Below are 8,597 nucleotides of genomic sequence, written 5' to 3' on the forward strand. Positions count from 1 at the left end.
TAAACCTAAACCTTAACCTATTCTCAATTCCCTAAACCTATAGCTTATAACCTAAACCTAAGCCTAAACCTAAACCTTAACCTAAACCTAAACCTAAACCTAAACCTGTAACCTGTAACATAAACCTAAACCTAAAACCTAAATGTATTCTCAAATCCCTAAACCTAAACCTACACCTAATCCTAATCTCAACTCCCTAACCTAAACCTAAACCTAAACTTGAAAACCAAAACCTAAACTCGATCCCGAACCCGAACCTGATTTTCTAAACCTAAACCTTAACCTATTCTCAATTCCCTAAACCTATTGCTTATAACTTAAACCGAAACATAAACATATACCTTAACCTAAACCTATAACCTATAACCTAAACATAAACCTAAAACCTAAATGCATTCTCAAATCCCTAAACCTAGACCTACACCTAATCCTAATCTCAACTCCCTAACCTAAACCTAAATCTAAACTTGAAAACTCAAACATAAACCCGATCCCGAACCCGAACCCGATTTCCTAAACCTAAACCTTAATGTATTCTCAATTTCATAAATCTAAACCTACACCTAATCCTAATCTCAACTCCCTAACCTAAACCTAAACTTAAACTTGAAAACCCAAACCTAAACACGATCTCGAACCTATTCACTCCCCAAGTATAGGGATGTGATGTAGTAATAAACTCGGTAAGACCGAGGTCGAATCCACAGGGACTGATACCTGTATGTTATCTGAAACCAAGTAGAACTAGAACTAGACTAAGATGTGATCTAAATCAAATAGAATTTCAGAAATAATTGTAGAATAATTATCTAAAACTTTAAACAATTCAGGGAAGGGAAACTAGGGATTCAGAGGATCCACTTGTAGAGATTAGGGAGATCTTATGCCTGTATCAAGGATTATGGAATTCAAACTGAACTTCCTTTGATATAGTTGTCAAGAAGTGAAAGGTACATGAATTAGAATGGATTCCATCACCAAACCATGCCCAAGAAACAAAGTTAATAATAGAATTAAACTAATTACCAACCAACCAACAATGTATGAGGATCAGGAAGGGTACTGTCATCCTACCATACCCATGGGACAATGATGAACAACAGGGGTTCCTGACTTCATAAACATAAAAAGGGAAAAGAAATACTCAAAGCCATTGCAAACCCATTGTAATTTCAGTCACAACAGACCATAAAAGACTAAGAAAAATATTCCTTTGATAATCAACCATATCAAATTCAGTTTATGAATTAAAGGCACACAGTAAAATCTCCCATCTCGCTATAGGCTTCACCTCTTAGCCCTAGCTAAGAGGTTTAGCCGAGCATGATATGAGCTAAATTCCAATTAAAAAGAAGAAGAAGAAAAAGAAGAAGAGGAAGAAGAAAAGGAAGAAGAAAAACCGGGTCAGCTCCCACGTCCAGCAGCTCCCCACGGCTGCACTCCCTTCTCGGCTGCACTCTCTTCTCGGCTGCACACTTTTCTCGGCTGCACACAATGGACGGTCCCGATCAGTTATTTGGGGGAGGAATGGGCCCCACTGAGAGGAACCGGTGGACGGCGCCAGTACGCTGTCCGTGTTTGAATTGAAGAGAGAGACGTCCCTATGTTGACATGCAGTCTTAGTGTAAAAAGTGTACTATGTACACTGTATGATGATTATGAGAAATCCACACCATCCATCTTGTTCTTCTCATGATTTAAGGCGTTGAGACCGAAGATGAGGAGTATCCAGAGATCAGGTGGGTCCCAGATCAGTAAATTGTGGGCTGATCTGTCTGTTGGGCCCCTTCCACAGCGATCCAATGGATGAAAATTTACATGTATGGTTAATTTATGACCCTCAGGCCATGGATAAAGTTTTGAGCTGATCGGATGGCGAGAACCCTGTGATCTTGCATTTTGGACGTCTTTTGGGCCACTTAAGCTCCAATTTCTTAATTTTCTTGAATCCTTGGCATGCACATCCGTCGATCTTGGTCTCCTGGGGTCCGTCGCTTGCCTTGGTGATTTCAGACCGCTAAATCCATGCTTTTAGTACTTTTTCCCAGTCCAGGCTCGTAAACACGCCCTGCAACACAAACACGTTTTAAATCGGGCCGTTAAACAGTATCATGTTCGTAAATCCAGTCAGTAACTGGGTCTGATATGCAATATTTGACCCTCAACACAACCCCCAACCAGCATCTTGCTAGTCCCGAGCAAGGTATGCGAAAAATAAATTGAGAATTACAGGATAATTTCTGCAAACTCAAGAGATTTATGAAAACAATTCAGATACTTGAATTCTAAGATTCATGAATGTTGGCATTAATTTTTCCTGAAATCAAGCTCATGGTAAACTTCATAATCAAGCTCAAATATTAATCCATTAATTAGAACGATTCTAAATATTGAATTCCATGAGTGTATCGTGTAATCTCGGCTTATCATTAAGGTTCACTTCTTAATTTTAAGATATCATTGGTAACCACAAGAGAATTCATGATAACCAACACCTAAACCAAAGCTTGATTCATTCTTCCAGCTTTTGATGATTTTCACACTATGTCAACTTGTTTAAAAGTACAGCCATGGAGGAGAATCGAATCTACACCTATAGGGAGCAAACCTATGGTAAAAACCGATCACCAAATAGTTTATGAATGTCAACCTTGGAGAATCAAACCTTCACCTGTAGGGAGCAAACCTATGGTGAAAACCATTCGCCCAATCTTTTCAATTTCTCAAGTTGGTTCCTTTCAAGCTTAGTGATCACCAAATTAATCCTTCAATATCGAATGAAAACCTTAATGTGTAAGCGAGATGTGACATGTAAAATTATGATTCACTCAATGTTTAAAACTTCTAATCATGGATTAATAGTTCTAACTTAACTGTGAGATCTAACAAATAGTTGAATCCAAGAGTCATCAATTCCAACATCACTTATCTTGTAATTCTAAATCTAAGATGGCCGTCAAAATCGCTTCGAGTTCATACGAAATTCTAGAAAAATTTAAAAATTTTCACAATTTCTGCTCAAGATTTAAGAAGATACTGATTAGGAAACCTAATCTCCCACCCCCAACCTAAAATCTACATTGTCCTCAATGTAAAAGAAATAAGCCTGCAATGCACATGGGACAAAATGAGTAAATGAGAAGTAATGGAAAGATAGTACCTGGATGATGCATAGAGAGACACTTTCCAAGAGATCACAGCATGGGCGTCGGTCAGCACGAGAGAAAAGGCAACAAAAATAACACAAAATAAAATCCTACCTATACCACTTTCGTAGGTGCTCTCGATTGCATTTAGCGTATGCAACAAGCCTTTAAACCCCTAGGTTACCCCTAGTGGATGAGTTGTAGTCTCGTGAGGGTTTGCAGTAATGTTACCCACAAACATTGAACTGACTAATGATAAAAATGACATGAAATGAAAAACTGGGTTACCTCCTAGGAGCGCTAAGTTTACCGTCTTCAGCCAGACAAATAAAGCAACTACCCTAGTCCTAAGAAAACAGGAAACCTACCTATACCTCCATCAGACTAGGAGATCAATCCTGCTAAACAGGATCAGTCAGAGGCATGGACATGTCCTCTGAATCAAATTTCTCGACAAATGGTTTCAATCGATGTCCATTGACTTTAAACTCCTTGCCATTGTCGGGATCTCTTATCTCAACGGCCCCATATGGAAAAACAGTGACAACAATGTAAGGGCCGGTCCAACGAGATCGAAGCTTACCCGGAAAGAGATGTAATCGAGAATTGTACAAAAGAACCTTCTGACCAGGCGTGAATGATTTTCGCAAAATGTGTTGGTCGTGAAATGCTTTCATCTTGTCCTTGTAAATTCTCGAATTATCGTACGTATCATTCCGGATTTCCTCAAGTTCATTCAATTGAAGTTTGCGTAGCGAGCCAGCGTTGTCCAGATTGAAATTAAGATTTTTGATCGCCCAATACGCTTTATGTTCCAGCTCCACAGGCAAGTGACAAGCTTTCCCATAGACAAGTCTAAAGGGAGACATTCCAATAGGGGTTTTAAAGGAAGTACGGTATGCCCATAAGGCATCGGTCAATCGGATTGACCAATCCTTACGATCAGGGTTAACCGTTTTCTCCAAAATGTGTTTAATTTCCCTAAGCCTAAACCTACACCTAATCCTAATCTCAACTCCCTAACCTAAACCTAAACCTAAACTTGAAAACCCAAACCTAAACCCGATCCCGAACCCGAACCCGATTTCCTAAACCTAAACCTTAACCTATTCTCAATTCCCTAAACCTATAGCTTATAACCTAAACCTAAACCTTAACCTAAACCTAAACCTTAACCTAAACCAATAACCTATAACCTAAACCTTAACCTATAACTTATAACTTATAACCTATAACCTAAACTTATAACCTAAAACCTAATCCTAAACCTAAACCTAAATCCTAAAACCCAAAACCAAAACCTAAACCTTTAACCTAAATGTATTATCAAATCCTTAAACCTAGACCTACACCTTATCCTAATCTCAACTCCCTAACCTAAACCTAAACTTGAAAACCCAAACCTATACCCGATCTCGAACCTAAACCCAATTGCTGAATAATATAGCCCAATCACATCATGGCAAGAAACACGAATGTATCCCTTTTAACACATGCCCCTTTTTACAAAGTTTTAATTTTTGTTGTTGTTTCTATTAACTTGAATTGAAACACTTTTTTGCATTATTTGCTTGCATTAGTTTTATTTTAATGATCAATTTTATTTTAAAAAAGTGCCCACTTTTTTGGAGGAAGTTTATGCAATTCTTCGTGATTCTGAATTATAATGTTTTGTTGGTTTAATATTTTCTTTTTTCAGATGAAAGACACAAAAACAAAATTGTTTCTGATTTTTTTCCTTTTTTTATTTATGAAGTTAAACTTATATGTATTTATGCGTGGATGAATGTAATGTGGATAAGATTATTTGTGTTTGGATGGATGTAGTTTATGTTTGGATGAATGTAGTTTATATTGGATTTACGTAGTTTGGGTTTAGATGGATATGAATGTGAATATGATGAAATATATTATATAACAGGTGTATATCAAGAAGAATACGATGAAATATATTGTAACAGGTGATCCTCTCAAATTCTCAAAAGGGACGGTCCATGACAGTCCTTTTTAAGAACGGTTTGTGGCCGTCCTTTAAAGGTTCATAAGAGATGGTCCATGACAGTCCTTTTTAAGGACGGTCCATAACTGTCCTTTTAAAGGACAGTCCATAACCGTCCTTTGAATGACGATAAGAGACGGTCCATGACAGTCCTTTTTAAGGATGGTCCATGACCGTCCTTTTCAAGGACGGTCCATAGCCGTCCTTTTAAAGGACGTGAAGGCTTATCAGAGACGGTCTATGACAGTCCTTTTTAAGGACGGTCCATGACTGTCCTTAAAAATGACTGTCGATGGCTGTCCTTTAAAGGCTCATAAGAGACAGTCCATGACCGTCCTTTTTCCGTCAATAAGAATGACGGTTTTCGACCGTCCTTTAAGTAATACGACACATCAAAATTTGACGGCCCTTGCGACGGTCCATGACCATCCTTTTTGGTCATTTGAGACGGTTTTGGACCGTCCTTTTTTCGCAGTTTTGGCGTAGTGCAAAATCGATGAAGGAAAACTTTGATACTGTAGAAAAGTGTGGTGAATGATACATAGGCAGTGAAATGCATGTGGCATGCAAGTAAAATTACCGATCCCGGTTTAGATTTATCATAAACCAAAAATTAAATTCTTTGATAAAATAACTATTAGATTGGTGGATATGTAGCATAGCGTTCATCCCCTTGAAGCATGAGGCTTAAGCTATGTAGGGTGTAGCTTAGATTACATGCTGATTCTAGATTTTTTTTATCAAGGTCTCACTTGTTGCAGTAACATCATGAAATTTTATCAACCAAATACATCAAAAAATAATAGGATAAATAGGGCAAAGATTAAGTAGAAAGATAAAGAAATTGAAAATCGAACTGATCTAATACTAATATTATTTTACTAAAATCGTTGAAAACATTAACTAATTTTTATTGAAAATAGAAAAATGTAACAAAGCATAGAAAACATTAATTAATTTTAATGTTTAGTGAACAATAACTTGCATTGTAAGCTACATGGTATGTAATGTAGGCTATGCAACACGTAGCTTATGCTAGTCAACATGTTGCGTAGGCTACACATGACTTAAAGCTATTTCCTTGTACGTAGCATGAAGGCTATAAGCTACGCTATGTAGCATAAGCTACACGTTACACAGTGTAAGCTATTTTAAACACTTCTAATACCGGAGGCTATAGAGTCCCTTGTGCTCTTCTTCTTCATCATGAGTGAGAGACTAGGAGCTCGGACTTCATAGGGGAGGAGAACCTTCGATGGATTCCTCACCGGGTTTAGAAGATATGCAACTTATGATAGGTTACTGGAAGTATTTAAGTTTTATAGGGTGTATTTCGGTAACCAAAGTTTTATTTTGCATGCTGTTTTTCCCCTGTTAACTACAAGAAATATCATAATCAACGGCGGATTCTTTGCTTAACCTCTTTCTTTCCCCTCTTTTTTTGTCGATCACCCCGCACGTGCTAAGTTTGCTCAGCTACCTGAGCAGGTGGGTGAGGCCAATCAGAAGCTCGCTCAGTCGGAGGCTCGGGCCTCGAGTGCGGAAGCCGATCTGGAGGCTGTGAGGAAGCTTCTGAAAGAGGCTTCTGCTCAGAAGGTCGAGTTGATAGTGAGGCTAGAGGAGGCTAAGGGGTGGTACAGGGAGTGCAGAGCCAAGCTCAAGGAGACTGAGGCGAAGCTCGAGGAACTCAAGATGGGGACTCGAGCTACCATTACTCTAGCTCGGAAGGACACCGTCAAGGAATTCGAGTCTTCCTAGGCGTACATAGAGGACAGAGATGCCCTTTATCGCCAGGGCTATGCCAAGTGCGTCGAGGCTATGAAGGAGACCTTCTTGGAGCTGGACCTCTCTGCCATTAACGAGTCTAAGATGGGTTCTAATGGGTCGGGTGATGAAGCGGCTCTTGAGCAGCCTCCTAAGGTCTAAGGGTCAGCCTAATTTTGCAGATCAGTATTTCCTTTGCTTTGCAATATCTATCCGTGGTTGTGCAATACCTTTCCCCTTTTTCTGTCTTTTGTTAATGTAGACTGATGTAAATGTGCCCTCCCGGGCTATAATTGATGTAATCATGCCCTTCGGATTTTATCAATGGAAATACTTTTTTTGAGAAAGATTTGCCTCGAATTCTTAATCTTCGAGCTTGACTGGCCAGCTCGGCTCGGTTCGGTCAGTAGCTCGGGCTAGCTTGGGCCGAGTTCAAGCCAAGATCGAGCTGAGTTTGCCATTGAGGCATTTCCACAAATACCTAGACTGCACCTTTAAAACCCATCTGTATGTGAAACAGAAGTAATGGTTCTGCAGGTATTTTATCAAACACCTTATAAGCAACATAAAAACCAAGAAAAACAAAACAAAAAAAAAGGGTATTTGTTTCATGTACATACCTTCCTTGTCACCAACCACACTTTGTTGAGTCATTTTATCAAACACTTGGTGAGCAACATCAATGGCAAAGTAATCGAGTTACCGAACTGGTTCGTTCTGAGTTCGATTCTAGCTGGATTCAAGTTAGATTCGATCTGAGTCGAGTCGAGCTGGGGCCTGCTCAAACTCGGCTAACTCAGCTCGAACTCATTTTCGAGCTCAAAAAATCAGCTCGACTTGGCTCGAACTGAGTCGAATCGAGCTTTTTCGAGTCGAGTTGAGCAAGCTAACCGAGCTAGCTCAGTTTGTGTACACCCCTATGTGTACTATGATGAGTTCCGAGTATTCTTTAAAAATGGTGGTTAACTATTACTTCATCGGCATTAATAAATACTTCTTGTGGGACATAAAAGTTTTGAACCAATTAAGCGCTAATAACAAGTCTTATACTAAAGTGGTTCCACGTCATTTATTTCCAGGTTTTTTTGTTGCTATAATAGCTGGCTTTCGACAAAAGTAGGGCAAGAATACATGTTTTTTCTTTACATTTGACAACTGGTGGAATGAAAGTGAGCCCCACTTTTTACAACACTAGGTATTATTTTAAAGTGGGACATACATGGTATCATTAAGACTTAAGAGTGTAACTTGGTATTAAAAGAAGTTTTTCAAAAAAATAAAAAATAAAAAAATACCAAACATCTCACTTGAAAACAATATGATTTTTCTTCTGAAAATGCTATTCAAAAAACAACCATGGGAAATAATTTTTCCTTTCCCACGCTTCTTGGAAATGGCATTTCTAGATAAATATAATTTTATTTCTTATACTTTCCCAGAATCCAAGCAGGGACTAAGGGAATCCAAGCAGGGAGACTAGGGGAATCCAGGCAGGGACTAGGGTGACATGAAATAGTGGGTTTCACGTGCCCACTGTTGAACAATGCCCGCCCACAGTTAGAAACAAGTGGGGCCCGCCGATGAAATGCTAGGCTGGCCGACCGTGATGCTTGGGAGAAATCCAAAATGTCTACCACTTTTTTCAGCTCAATTTAGGGCGTAAGCTTAAAGATGAGTTATATCCAAAA

The sequence above is a fragment of the Magnolia sinica genome, chromosome 12 (assembly GCF_029962835.1).
Source record: "Magnolia sinica isolate HGM2019 chromosome 12, MsV1, whole genome shotgun sequence".
In the NCBI taxonomy this organism is placed as follows: Eukaryota; Viridiplantae; Streptophyta; class Magnoliopsida; order Magnoliales; family Magnoliaceae; genus Magnolia; species Magnolia sinica.